Source organism: Lactuca serriola, chromosome 3, assembly GCF_051521515.1.
Source record: "Lactuca serriola cultivar US96UC23 chromosome 3, Lser_US96UC23_V15, whole genome shotgun sequence".
Lineage (NCBI taxonomy): Eukaryota > Viridiplantae > Streptophyta > Magnoliopsida > Asterales > Asteraceae > Lactuca > Lactuca serriola.
In genome coordinates this window covers 66,281,830-66,297,388 of record NC_136410.1, presented here as the reverse complement: position 1 = coordinate 66,297,388, position 15,559 = coordinate 66,281,830, and the positions used below count along the sequence as shown (strand labels likewise).

Genomic DNA, 15,559 nt, shown 5'->3' with positions numbered 1-15,559 from the left:
AGTATTTTTGGTTGGTCCCTTGATTTATTCCAAAGCTTTTGGTGGTGTTGGATGGCTTTCTAACACCTTAGAATTGGTTTTATGTCAAGTTTTGGGGAGTTTACGGCCCAAGCACTATCCTTGGCCGTAAACTCATCTTAATCCCCCAAAAATCATGTTTCAAGTGTCCAATTGCTTATACCAAGATCCTATAATTCATATCTAAGCCATAGAGGTGATTTGGAAGGGTTTAAGGGCATGAAAAACCCCATTAACATGAGTTTACGGCCTAAGCTTATGCCTTGGCCGTAAACTCCTTCAAAGTCCTCAAAATCAAAGATTTACATGTTCTAAGTCCATAACTTGAAGTCCCTTAGCCATATCTAAAGTCCAATTGAGTTTTGGAAGGAGTTTAAGAGCTTAAAACCCCATAAAATGGAGTTTACGGCCCAAGCTTGCTCCTTGGCCGTAAACTCATGTTCTTGACCCTAAAACTCAATTAATTCATCAATTTGAAGGCTAAAGATGTTGAATAACATGCTAGAGAGGTTACCTTAAAGATTTGAAGCCTTAAACTTGAAATTTGGACCTTAATTCTAGCTTGGAGGAGAGAGGTTGTAAGAGTTTAGTGTGAATTTGGCCAAAGGCTTCAAATGGAGTCTAAATCATGTTTATATAGTGTTCGGGAATTGGACACGATCGAATTCTACCCGATACCGATGTTAAATGAGGTTTTTGGTCGTACCCGATTGAGTTAACGTAACCCAATATGGTAATTCTAGAAATATTCCGATCACTAAAGTTGGGTGTTAAAATGATTTCTAAATGTATTAAGACACCCATTAAGTCATTTTAAATCAATATAAATTAATGACTTAATAAAATGGCGAATATTGGAAACCAAATTGAAAATGACATTTGGTTGATCGGATCGAATTACAAGTTGTGGTACAAGAATTGACATGAAATTTCGGGTTGTTACATTATCCCCCCGTTAGAGGGAATTTCGTCCCGAAATTCAAAGTTTAAGACACAATACAAGATGCAAATCATGGATTAGAAAAGAGTTGTGGATATTTTTGTTTAATCGAATCTTCTCTCTCCCAAGTGAACTCCGGTCCTCGCTTGGCATTCCAGCGAACCTTCACCAACGGGATGCGACTCTGTTTCGTACGTTTGATTTCTCGATCCATGATTTCGATCGGTTCCTCCACAAAGTTAAGGTTTTCATCGATTTCGATCTCGTCTAGTGGAATCGTTAGGGTTTCATCGGATAGGCACTTTTTGAGATTTGAAACATGGAAGACAGGATGAATGTTACTGAGTTCGTGAGGTAAATGAAGTTTATAGGCAACTGGACCGATCCTGGAGAGAATCTCAAAGGGTCCAATGTACCTTGGATTAAGTTTCCCACGTTTACCAAAACGTACAGTGCCTTTCCAGGGCGAGACTTTTAACAGAACCCGATCTCCAATCTGAAATTCAAGGGGTTTCCGACGATTATCAGCGTAACTCTTTTGACGATCACGTGAGGCTTTCAGTCGGTTACGGATTTGAATGATCTTTTCGGTGGTTTCGCAGATGATTTCAGGACCAGTAAGAGCACTGTCGGGAATTCGACTTCTGGCTAACTGTGCATCCCCCACCTCGGCCCAGCACAGATGGGATCTGCACTTACGACCGTATAAGGCTTCGAATGGAGCAGCCCTAATGCTGGTGTGGTAACTGTTGTTGTACGAGAATTCGATCAAGGATAGATGAGTGTCCCATGATTTTCCAAAGTCAATGACACATGCCCTAAGCATGTCTTCCAGGGTTTGAATTGTTCTTTCACTTTGTCCATCGGTTTGAGGATGATATGCCGTGCTCATATCTAGTTTGGTTCCAAGGGCTTTCTGAATGGATTGCTAGAATCTGGAGGTAAACCTGCTATCTCGATCAGAGATAATGGATACAGGTACACCGTGTAGACGTACTACCTCCTGGATGTAGATTCGTGCAAGTCTTTCCATTTTGTATGATTCTTTAATTGGAATGAAGTGAGCGGATTTTGTCAAACGATCGACAATTACCCAAATGGTATCGTACCCACTAGAACACTTGGGTAGTTTGGTGATGAAGTCCATGGTAATCATCTCCCATTTCCACTCAGGAATCTCGGGTTGTTGAAGCAGACCTGAAGGTTTCTGATGTTCGACTTTGACTTTGGCGCAAGTCAAGCACTTGCCCACGAACGTAGCTATCTCAGCTTTCATGTTTGGCCACCAATATTGTTTCTTGAGATCCAAGTACATCTTATCAGAACCTGGGTGAACAGAGTAATTAGTTTTGTGCGCTTCTTCCATGACTATTTCTCTGAATCCTTCGGATCTGGGAATCCAGATTCGATTCATGAAACAGTGAACTCCGTCACCTCTGATCTCAAGTTTCTTTTCCATCCCTCTCAAAGCTTCAGTTGTCATGTTCTCAGATTTCAAGGCTTCTAACTGAGCTTCTCGGATTTGCATGGGTAGGTTGGAATGGATGGTCATTGTCTGGTTCTTCACTTTGTGGCCTGCACTATCCTTTCGACTAAGGGCATCTGCTACCACGTTGGCCTTGCCGGGGTGATAACGGATTTCACACTCATAATCACTGAGTAATTCTACCCATCGCCGTTGCCTCATGTTTAAGTCTTTTTGATTAAAGATGTGTTGCAGACTCTTGTGATCAGTGAAGATTGTGCACTTGGTTCCGTAGAGATAATGTCTCCAAATCTTTAATGCAAAGACTACAGCTCCTAGTTCCAAGTCGTGTGTAGTATAGTTGACCTCGTGTGCTTTCAACTGCCTTGAGGCGTAAGCAATCACCTTTCCTCTTTGCATAAGCACACAGCCTAAACCTTGATTAGACGCATCGCAGAAGACGACGAAATCCTCTGTCCCTTTGGGCAGAGATAGAACAGGCGCGCTACATAAGGCTTTCTTCAATGTTTGGAATGCAGTTTCTTGTTTATCACTCCAACAAAAGGGTACACCTTTTTGTGTTAGAGTGGTTAAAGGTTTGGCGATTTTGGAAAAATTTTGAATGAATCGTCGATAGTAGCCGGCGAGACCCAAGAATTGACGAATCTCTGTGGGTGTTTTTGGTGCCGACCAATTCTCTATTGCTTTGATTTTGGAAGGATCTACATGAATACCTTCCTCACTTACCACGTGACCGAGGAAAGTTACCTTCCGTATCCAAAACTCACATTTTGAAAACTTCGCGTATAGTTTTTCAGATCTAAGGGTCTCCAACACTAGCCTTAAGTGTTGTTTGTGGTCTTCTTCGCTTCGGGAGTAAACGAGGATGTCGTCAATGAACACGATGACGAATTTGTCTAAGAAGGGACGGCACACCCGGTTCATAAGGTCCATGAACACAGCCGGTGCATTGGTTAGACCGAAGGGCATCACTACGAACTCGTAGTGTCCATACCGAGTCCTAAAAGCTGTTTTGGGCACATCACTTTCATGAACTCGCAACTGATGGTACCCTGACCGAAGGTCTATCTTAGAAAAGTAGCTGGCTCCCTAAAGTTGATCGAAGAGGTCATCTATACGTGGAAGAGGATATCGATTCTTAACGGTCAATTTGTTCAGTTCACGATAGTCGATGCACATCCGAAAGGATCCATCTTTCTTCTTGACAAACAGAACCGGAGCTCCCCGGGGTGAGGAACTTGGCCTAATGAATCCTTTACTTAGCAACTCATTGAGTTGACTAGATAACTCCTGCATTTCTGCTGGAGCTAGACGATACGGAGATTTTGCTACAGGAGTAGCTCCAGGAATTAGGTCAATACGGAACTCGACCTGACGTTCGGGAGGAATTCCTGGAAGCTCTTCAGGGAACACATCAGGAAAATTGTAGACCTTGGGGATGCTCGCGAGGTTTTTAACTTCTTGATTCTTGTTGATCACATGAGCTAAGAATGCAACGCACTCCTTTCGGAGAAGCTTTCGAGCTTTGATGCAAGAGATGATATGAAAATTGAAAATGACATTTGGTTGATCGGATCGAATTACAAGTTGTGGTACAAGAATTGACATGACATTTCGAGTTGTTACACATTACTACCTGTTGCTATTTTATTATCAATCATCTCCCAATAGAAAAGTCTTGTCCTTCTTAGTGTTATGAACAAAATTTTAAATTCTACAAAGTTTCTAAAGAGATCTCTAATCTCGAATGGATTTATGTTGTTAATGTCAACTTTGCTAGCTATGTATGGTATTAAGAATCCATTGTTTTTAGCATTGTTGACCAAAATAGTCTGAATTGCACAATTTAGCATATGTAGGTATGTATGTATCATATTGTTTTGGCATACTGATGTGTGTTGAATGCACTTGTTTTATTCCCTACTTTTATTAATATATTTAGCACACAAAGGCAGTGAACCTGTCTTTTAGTGGTATAGTTTAGTAAGTAAGGTGTCGAACTCAGGGAACGGAAAATTAAACTAACAACTAACTTTAACTAAAACAATTAATAAAAGTAAAAGGTTTTTCTTCTAGTTTTACAAGACTAGAAACTTAAGTAACACCTAATTAACTAAATGACTAAAACAAACAACTAATTCACCAAATTTGATAAAGATGTTTCTATTTAGGTTCAACCAATTCACTCCTATGGTTATTTGTATTTATGATAGATTAATTGTTATTGGCTACCAATTAAAGTGGTTAGGTTAATGTTCATTGCTCCTAGCCCTTAGACAATTAACTAATTTAAGCGGTGATCAAATGTTTAAACTAATTAATTCCCTAGATTAATGATTTGGATTAAATAAGATTTGTAGTGGTAAATCAATTTAGTAAATCAATTAACCTCTTGTTGATGGTTTCTCAAACAAGCTCACACATTAATCTAATTATTGCCTTATTAATCTTAGTTTCATAATCATTATTCCTAAGCATATGAATTGGTGTTCACATAGACATATGAGGTTAACAACTAAGAGATGTTCATGCAGCTTAATTGTCTTCCAATTAACAGAAAACAATCGTGATTAATGCATAAGGGTCTTTAACAAACTTAATTTAATAGATCACCAACAAACAATTAATCAAAACTTAGAATTAAACCATAAGAGGTCCTTGGTATTCCCCAAACAGAAACAAAAACGAAATTAGTTCATAGTTGCAGTAAAATCACACACAAAAACAAGTTTAACCAGATTAGACATCATTAAATCCTAAAGCTAAGTGGAATGATTAACCTAGTTGCTTCAATTCTTCAAAAGGTTGGAGATTAGAATTCCTCAGCGTCTTCCAGTGCTCTTAATCGTAGAAGGATCTTCCAAAATCGCCAAAAGTGTGTTCTCCTCGGATAAAGGTTCGATTTTTATAGATATCTCAAAACAGGGGGTACTCGGCGAGTAGCAGACCCAACTCGCCGAGTAGACTCGTTGTTATCCGTCTTAGATCAGGAGTCGTGGCTATCTTCTGGAATATTCAGTTGGACTCGCCGAGTAGACGCGTGTACTCGCCGAGTAGGTGGACTTTTGTTCCTCGATCTTCATTCTTTGGTCTTTAATTGCTTTCCCTCGCTCCCTTTTACTCCCAAGCATATCTTTTGAACTGAAAACAAAATTTAAACAATATTAAGTACCTTTTGTCCATATTATTCACATAATTAGTTAAAAATGAATAAAAATGTATACTAAATAATTACTAATTTTGCACATATCAAAATACCCCACACTTGACTTTTGCTTGCCCCCAAGCAAAACTAAATTTTAAACATATTAGAATCACATATGACAACTCCAATCTAACCCAGCCATTATGCCGAGACCGCAATGCATGCATTTGTGTCTAAAATTTTTCCTAAGGACCTCCCATACTCCAAATACTCACAATCCTCATAAACACTTGCCCACTCATCGCGAACTATGCTCATTTTATGCAACCCTCCGAATCCATCCTCAGAAAACCTCTTACCCTCAAGGTATTTTTAATTGAGCAACCCAAACATACATAATCTTGAATTACAACTTTTCGATACCACTATGGAGCTCTTTTGGAATTCTTCACTTTCTTTGGTAATTTGATCTTTGATCTCTTTGAATTCACCACCTTTATTGTTTGATTTTTGGTATCTTCAACTTTTTGAATTTCTTGGAATTTTTGATCTTCTAATTTCATATTTGACTTTGATGCTCCAAAAATTCTTCAAACTTTTCTTGTAATCCTCTCTTTTTTTTTACGTGTACTCACTTTTTTCACTCAAATCCCTACATGCTTAAGCAGGGGCGCTCAATCTCAACCTTTATTGGCTAACGATAACAATCTTCCTGGATACATTTCAGGTTTAGGCTGCTAAACATAATGCATCCCTCGGGCTGAACGGGGTTGTGTTTTTGTCCCATGATTTCACTGGAATAAGGAAGCCACAAATGCACTAGAACGTATATAGGCTCAACTAAACATTTGGGTTATCATGCAATTATCAACATAATTCTAACATGGAATCCTAATTTTACTTTTACCAAAATTTTCTAAATTAAGTTCTAAGTAATATTTTTGGTATGCAACAAATTTTTTAAAATTAGCCTAAATTAAGATTCTAAATTTTCTATTTATGTGACCAACCCCCTACCCCACACTTATTTTATACAATGACCTCATTGCATATTATGTATGATAAAAACATAAAAAGAGAATAAAGAGGGAATTGGAACAAACTCCCCTGGGGTAGCAGTCGATAGGTTGATACTCTTCATGTAAGGCTCCAACTTCAGCTGACTTTGGCATGGGAACAGCGCATCCATGCCTTGGGTGTCAAACCTCGTGTGGTTGATAGCTCGAAAATTTAAAGGAACAAGCTTCTTTAGAATATCTCCAGATACAATTCGTCCAAAAAATGGTCAAATGTTGCAGTGAAAGTGCCCAAAGCAGTTCTGGAATTCGAAAATTGGAAGCCTACTCGGCGAGTAGATCTCGTCTCAGAACAATGTCGTGCAATAACTCAGGTACTCGCCGGGTAGAATTTGTGCACTCGGCGAGTAGAACTGACAGTTCCAAAAATTAATACAGCTGATGCTTCATTCGACTCTAGTTTGGAAATGCAACCTGACCCTCTCTTCTAATTCATTCAGTAATAGCACACTCCATCACTCTCAACTTGCACGGACTCAATCCTAAGAACAACACTCCATTTTTCTTTGAAAATCTCCTAATCTCCTTTTTGATCCTCAACTTAGCATTCCTCCTAATCTTTTTCCTTAAAAAATTGAACAACTAAAAGTGATACTAATAATCAAACCACCAAAACAAACATCATCCAAGTGTTTTAACATTTGTCCATAACATAATTAAAACATCATAAAAAAAACATAAAAGAAAACAATTCTTCATCATTCATCCTCCATATCGGCGCCTCCCGTGCAACTTCCTCCTTCTCCGGCTCTCCTCCTCATCCGTTCATCCTAATTCATGATATATGGGTATCCGGGACCGGGCCTTGGGGTGATATCCATTTGTTGAAAAAGATATTCAAAAGATTGGTTATTGTAGTTCACCCCTTGCCCAATGTCATCTAGGTAGCGGCGGTACTCTAATTGATTCCATCCGTCATTATCCTCCTCCACCGGAATAACCGGTGGGTCTTCTCGCACCCGCTCGCTACGTTGTCTGACCCGCCTCCCCGGCTCCTCCGGAATCGCCGGCTCATCTTCATATGGGATGGTGAATGAGTCACCAAACTTCTCGACTATCCTCGCCCACCGATATAATGTCGTGTTGAATGGTGGAGGGTGGATCACCGTGAACGCCCTAGCTTGTGGTAGATCAAGTATCCCAAACGACTTGGCCAGTCGAGTTATAAACATTCCTCCATTGATTTTTGAATTAACTTTCTCCTTGACCGCCCCTTCGGCAAGGAATTTGGCAATGCAGTACGGGAGGTTGCAAAAGGGTTCGGGAGTAACGATACTCCATAAATAGAAGATGTCAAGGGTTGGGACCTTGTCCCAATCCTTCCTTTGGTTGATGGTTCTGGCAACAAATCGGTGAATAAGGCGGTGGATTGGTGAGCGGATGTGGCCTTCTTGAGCGGTGGACGGAATATAAACTCGGTTGGCTATTGTGTTCCACCATGTCGAGGCCACCACTGCCTCGGGAAGTTCTTTGTGGTTGTTTTCCAGGAATGCTTCAAAATCTTCTGTCAACATCACGCTTTGATCATAAATTCCCAACCTCCACGAGAACTCAGCAATGCTGCACTGTCGCAGCTCTCCACCCAAAGAAAAAGAGATTACGTTGGGATTGTAATAGTCACCACCACCTCAGAATGAGATGGTAGCGAAAAACTCCCAGCACAACTCAGCATACACGGACTCCTGAATTTTGAACAATTATAACCACCCATCACACGTAATGGTGGTGTACCCCAAACTACACTCTTTCACCAAATATGGTGTAAGTTCCTCCTCTAACCCGACATTGCCCAGCCAACCCCAGTCAACCGCATTTGGGAGATGAATTTCCTTTTGTTTGAGGGCTTCCACCCTGTTTCTAGCCCGGGTTTGGAATGACTTGGAAGTTATGTGTTGAAAGGAAAGCCATGGAATATCATTTTGACTTCCCCCGCGCGAAGACTGCCCCCTTCTGAACATGGTTCCTACATACAAACACCAACAAACACACCAGCAAACAATACCTAGTAATTAAAAACAAGAAAGTGGGTCTAAAAAGTCATCTACTCGCCGAGTACACGACCTACTCGGCGAGTAGGATGAACTGCGGGACTGTATTGTCTCGGACCTGTGTATAGCAGTTAATAATCCAATTTTTTTACAGGGGTTTGTTGTAATAGCCTATCTAACCACAAATCATAAAGAAATTCATCATAATATCACGTAATTCATGGCTAATTCGAAACCCTAGAATTTGAGGAAACCCCCAAATCCGAAATCAAGTAAAATCGGGGCAAATCCATGATAAAGATCAAACCTTTAAGGAGTTTATAGTGTAAAGATGTTACCTTTTTGGTTGAATGATGCAAATCAAGTAGAAAATCGAAGAACTGGAATCGCGAAAATCGCCTACTGCTCGAGGATATGCTGTGCACGGCGAGTATGAGGTGTAATGGGTGAAAAACCCTCTTTTTACAGACTTATAATTCACCCGTGTAAATCGGCTACTCGCCGAGTAGAAAGGACCTACTCGCCAAGTACATATTCAAATACGCGTTTCTTCGGGTTACTCGGGTAGGTACTCGCCGAGTATACGTGCCTACTCGGCGAGTAAACCTTACAGTTTGAAATTTTTGTGGCAATTTTGAAAAGTTTATGTATTTTCTCTTTTTTTTTAAACCATCCACCCCACACTCTAAGCATTGCTTGTCCTCAAGCAGTTATGTTCTCAAAATAAATGAAGAAAAGAAAGAAAAGAAAAAATAAAGTAAAAGAAAAGGAAAGAAAATGCAAACTTGAAACTCGGGTTGCCTCCCGAGAAGCGCTTCTTTTTAGGGAGTCATTAGCTAGACTCCTCCCCTTCTACGTGGCTGCAATCTTTTCCAGCAACAGCAACTCTTCCATTCCTTCATTCCGGGGGACTCCTTCATATTTTTAAACCCTATGACCATTGACCTTGAAAGGTGTGCCATCTCTTGATAATAGCTCTATAGCACCATGTGGAAACACCGTCTTCACTATAAAAGGCCCATCCCACCTTGACTTGAGTTTTCCCGAGAAAAGCTTTAGTCTTGAGTTGAAGAGCAACACTTTTTGGCCTTCATGAATTTGTTTATCTTTGATCCTCTTATCATGCCACATCTTGGTCTTCTCTTTATATAGCCATGAGCTGGAGTATGCATCATTCCTTAGTTCTTCAAGAGCATTCATTTGCATTAACCGGTTGCTCTTTAATTCCTCCATGTTAAAATTACACCTCTTCAAAGCCCAAAACGCCTTGTGTTCTAGCTCCACCGGTAAATGACATTGCTTTCCATAAACTAACCTATATGGTGTGGTACCAATAGGTGTTTTGAAAGCTATACGAAAGGCCCAAAGTGTATCATCTAGCTTATCCGACCATTCCTTGCGATTGCTCCCCACCGATTTCTCCAAAATACGCTTTAAGGCTCGATTGGTCACTTCGGTTTGTCCACTAGTTTGTGGATGGTATGATGTGGAAAACTTATGGGTGACCCCATATTTCTTTAACGCCTTTTCCAATTGATCATTGGCAAAGTGTGTGCCTCGGTCACTTATAAGGGCTTTCAGGACTCCAAATCGTGAAAATAGTTTCTTTAAAAACCGTACTACCACCCGTCCGTCATTTGTTGGTAATGCTTGTGCTTCCGCCCATTTGGATACGTAATCTACCGCCACTAGTATGTATTTGTTTCCTTTAGACATGGGAAATGGTCCCATGAAGTCAATTCCCCACACGTCGAACACCTCGCATACTTGGATACTATGTGTGGCATTTCATTTTGAGATGAAATGTTTCCCACCCTTTGACAAGCATCACATTCTTTGACAAATTGGGTTGCATCTTTAAAAATTGTGGACCAATAAAACCCAATGTCAAAGATCTTCTTCGCCGTGTAATGTGCTCCATGATGTCCACCCGTGGGCCCGCTATGACAATGCTCTAGTATTTTCTGGCTTTTCTTCCCAAATACGCATCTTCATATGATCCCATCCGCACAGCTTCGGAAGAGGTATGGCTCATCCCAAAAGTAATATTTTAATTCAGCAAAGAATTACTTCTTTTGTTGACTGCTAAAGTCTTTCGGGATGTATTTTGTAGCTAAATAATTAGTTATGTCCGCGAACCATGCCTCTTCTCCCACTGTCACCATGATGTACTCGTCTGGGAAGTCGTCTCCAACTTTATCTTCTTGCAATTGCGGGTTCTCAAGCCTTGACAAGTGGCCAGCTGCCACATTCTCCATTCCCTTCTTGTCTCGTATCTCTATGTCAAATTCTTGAAGAAGTAGCACCCATGATATCAGTCTTGGCTTGGCATCCTGTTTGGAAAACAAATACTTGATAGCCGAGTGGTCAGTAAAAACAGTGGTTTTAGATAAAACTAAATAGGGGCGGAATTTGTCAAAGGCATACACCACAGCTAGTAATTCTTTTTCAGTGGTGGTGTAATTTTCTTGGGCTGGGTTTAGAGTCTTGCTAGCATAATATATGGGTTGAAAGTGCTTATCAACCCTTTGACCAAGGACAGCTCCTAATGCGTAGTCACTAGCATCACACATAATCTCAAAAGGTAAGTTCCAATTTGGTGCAATAATGATCGGGGCATTAGTTAGTTTTTCCTTTAAAAATTCAAATGCCTCTAAACACTCTTTAGTGAAATTAAATGGTGCATCTTTTAGTAGTAGTTGTGTTAGAGGCTTAGTTATTTTGGAAAAATCTTTTATGAAACGCCGGTAAAAACCCGTGTGTCCTAGAAAACTCCTAATGCCCTTCACATTGGTTGGTGGGGGTAATTTGGCAATAGTGTCTATCTTTGCCCTATCCACTTCAATTCCCATTTTGGAAATCTTGTGGCCCAACACTATACCCTCCTTGACCATAAAATGGCATTTCTCCCAATTTAGTACCAAGTCGGTTTTTTTCACACCTAGCAAGCATTAAGTCAAGATTAGTGAGACAATCATGGAAAGATGATCCAAATACGGAAAAATCGTCCATAAAAACTTCCATGAATTTTTCCACCATATCGTGGAATATAGATGTCATGCACCTTTGAAAAGTCGCGGGTGCATTGCATAACCCAAAAGGCATGCGTCTATAAGCAAAAGTCCCACTTGGGCAAGTGAATGTGGTCTTTTCTTTGTCCATTGGGTCTATGGGTATTTGAAAATACCTCGAAAATCCATCTAGAAAGCAATAATAGCTATGGCCCGATAATCTTTCTAGCATTTGATCAATAAAAGGTAAGGGAAAATGGTCTTTACGAGTGGCATCGTTTAGCTTTCGATAATCGATGCACACTCTCCAATCGGTTACCGTTCGTGTCGGAATTAACTCGTTCTTGTCATTGGTTATGACCGTCATCCCTCCTTTCTTAGGCACCACTTGGACCGGACTCACCCATGGACTATCGGAAATGGAATATATAATTCCTGCATCTAAAAGCTTGACCACTTCCTTCTTGACTACTTCTTGCATATTCGGGTTCAGTCTTCTTTGGTGCTGTACAACCGGCTTTGCTCCTTCTTCCAGGTTGATCTTGTGGGAGCAATAGGATGGACTTATTCCCTTGATGCCGGTGATGCTCCATGCTATGGCCCGTTTCCGCTTCTTCAATACTTGCACGAGTTCTTCTTTTTCAGAATTGGTTAGGTCAGAGGCTATAATTACTGGCTTTTGGTTGCCTTCTTCGAGAAAAGCATACTCCAAATGATCTGGTAAAGTTTTAAGCTCCGATTTTTGGCTCTAACTGTTGGACTCGCCGAGTGCAGGTAGGGTACTCGGCGAGTTTGTGGCTGTATTCACAACTTCTGCCTTTTCTTCAGAGGTACTCGGCGAGTATATCGGTCCTACTCGGCGAGTAGAACTGTTTGTGCTCTTTACCAATTCTTCGTAGTCGTCTTCTTCCAGCAGTCTTTCAATTTCCATCAAGTCTTTTTCTGGATCAAATTCTTCATCCTCAGCTGTGAACTTGATGGAATCTTCAGCTATGCCTTCCTCCAGTAATTCATCTAACATATCGATTGAGAATGCCGTGTCGTCACTGTTCCTTGAATACTTCATGGCTTGGTCCACTCCGAATCTGACTGAATCTTCTCCTACCCGCAAGGTGATCTTTGAGTCCCTCATGTCTACTATGGCACTTGCCGTGTTGAGGAAGGGTCTTCCAAGGATGATTGGCACTTGTGGATCCGCCTCCATGTCTAGAATGATAAAATCAGTGGGAAAGACAAATTTGTCGACCTTGACTAGTATGTCTTCGCATATGCCTCTTGGAAAGGTGACTGTTTTGTTTGCCAAGTGTATTGCCATGCGAATTGGCCTTGGTTCCGGGAGATCCAGCTTCTTAAAGAACGAATATGGCATTAGATTCACACTTGCTCACGAATCGGCTAAGGCATGAATGATGGTCAAGGTGCCAAATTGGCAAGGTAAGGTCAAGCTCCCCGGGTCGCCTTTCTTCTTTGGTAGCTTATTTAGCATAGCAGCTGAGCAGTTTTCATTGAGTACTACCTTCTTCACTTCTTCCATTTTCCTTCTATTGGTGAGAAGTTCCTTAAGGAACTTTGCATACTTGGGCATTTGCATGACGGCTTCAATGAAGGGTATGTTGATTTGAAGAGTCTTGATATGATCTAGAAACTTCTGATACTCCTCTTCCTGCTTCTCCTTCTTAGCTCGGGCTGGGTATGGCATGGGAGGCTGGTAAAGTTTTTCAGGAACCTGTGCGGTGGGATTTTGTGATGTACTCGCCGAGTCCATACATGGTACTCGACGAGTAGGACTGTCAGAGTGCATTTCTTGGTTTTCTGCTTGCTTTTCTGCCTCCTCCTTCTGTGATTTCTTGGATAACTCAGTCTGAATAGGTGCCAGGGGAGTGATTATCTTCCCACCTCTTGTTGTGACAATGTTTATTTGCGCGCCTCGTGGGTTATTTTCAGTTTTGCTAGGAAGTTCGCCCGGTGACCTTTGGTTGATTTGTTGAGCAAGTTGTCCAAGCTGTGTCTCTATATTGTGGATAGATGCTTGCTGGTTCCTTAGCATGGTCCTTGTTTCTTGAATTGCAGCATCATGGTCACTATGTCTTTTTTCTGAAGCAGCTACAAATTTTGTGAGCATTTCTTCCAAGCTGGGCTTCCTTTCTTGCATCGGCTCCTCCTTTTGGTATAACCCTCTCCCTTTTTGCCTAAACCTTTCCTCCTTGGCTTTCTTGTACTCTTCATAAGGGAGCCAATCTTTCTTTTGTTTGCGCCAGTCTTCATCGTATCGGTCTCCACTTGAATAACACACTTGCGCCTTCTTGTTGCCATTCTCATCTAAATCACAGTCTCTAGTGAGGTGAGGCCCATTGCAGTTTTCACAACCCACCCGAATAGCATGGATTGTTTGATCCATCTTATCCATCCTCCTATCCATTGTTTTTAGCATAGCCATGACCGCGGATAAGTCTTCAGTAGCTGCATAAGCAGCTCCCCTAGTGACATCATGCCTAGGGTTATGGTATTCTCTAGAGTGTTTAGAGAATTCTTCAATCAATTCTTTGATCACCGGGGGTGGCTTCTTTGTGAGCGGGCCTTGCGAGTCTAGTAATTGCCTGGTTGTGACATTGACTCCATCATAGAAGATGGATACTTCTTGTTGGCTGTTAAGGTCATGGTGTGGGCAGTTTCTTAGTAAGCTCTTATACCTCTCTCATGCTTCATATAGCGACTCTCTAGCTTGTTGTTCAAAGTTAGCAATGGCCTTCTTCAACTTGGCTATCTTGGAAGGTGGGCAAAAGTGATCAATGAATTCTTCTTTCATCTTGGCCCAAGTGGTGACTGATCCGGGGGGGAGTGACTTGAGCCAGTCTTTTGCAGCACCTTTGAATGTCACCGGAAGCATACGAAGTAGCTGAGTCTCGCGGGGCACATTTGGAACATTGAAGTAATCAGCTACATCATTGACTTCATCCAAATGTTTGTAGGCATCTTCATGGTCTTTTCCATAAAAAGGTATTTCCTTAAGTAACGCTAGGATATGACCATTTAGCTCGAAGGTAGCAGTCGCGGGAATTGCGGGTTGCACAAGTCCCGGGCCAGTGTCGTCCCGCATCCTCTTCTTCCATTCTCCCATGGGCATTTCATCAATGTTAGCCATTGTGACAGCTAACTCTTCCTCGGACTCGGTTTCGTGCTCGTATGTCGGGTCCTCTTCTTCCTCAGTCTCGTACTCGATATCCTCCTTAGCCGGTTCGTCAATTACTAAGGAAGCGCTGGATGCTCCTGATTTACTGCTCTTCTTTTTCCCAAAAACAGTCTTCAAATTGGACAAGGGTGACTTCTTTGGTGTACTTGAACTTTCGACGTCCTTTCCCTTGTTTCTTTTCAATGCGGTTTCGGGATCTTCAAACGGGGGTACCCAGCGGGGTGTTTGATCCTCTGGTCATGAAAGTCTTGAAATAAACAGAATAAAAGCGTAAAAAGAACAAAAAAAATTGTACTAAAAGAAATCGAAAATTTAACTGCTGATTACGCTGCTACTCGCCGAGTAGGTGCGACTGCACTCGGCGAGTACCAGTGTATTTTTGAAAAAATTATAACTAAATATTAAAAACTAAAACAGATGCTAAAACCTAATTACTGACTACTAAACTATAATAAAGTAACTTTATGCAAGTAAACTCACACAAAGGATCGAAAAAATTAGGAATTAGATTAATTATTTAGAACCGTTCCCCGGCAACGACGCCAAAAACTTGATGTGTGTTGAATGCACTTGTTTTATTCCCTACTTTTATTAATATATTTAGCACACAAAGGCAGTGAACCTGTCTTTTAGTGGTATAGTTTAGTAAGTAAGGTGTCGAACTCAGGGAACGGAAAATTAAACTAACAACTAACTTTAACTAAA

At 41.1% G+C, this 15,559-nt stretch overlaps 1 long non-coding RNA gene and 1 other non-coding gene across 2 annotated transcripts in view; one reads left to right on the top strand and one right to left on the bottom strand.

Moving 5' to 3' along the window:
* Window positions 1–15,559, bottom strand: part of LOC145094491 (uncharacterized) — a 216,646-nt gene that overhangs the window by 135,458 nt on the left and 65,629 nt on the right. The window lies entirely within an intron of this gene.
* LOC145096353 (small nucleolar RNA R71) lies at window positions 14,316–14,422 on the top strand. The gene has a single exon (XR_013703762.1). It is a non-coding gene; the product is annotated as a small nucleolar RNA R71 (small nucleolar RNA).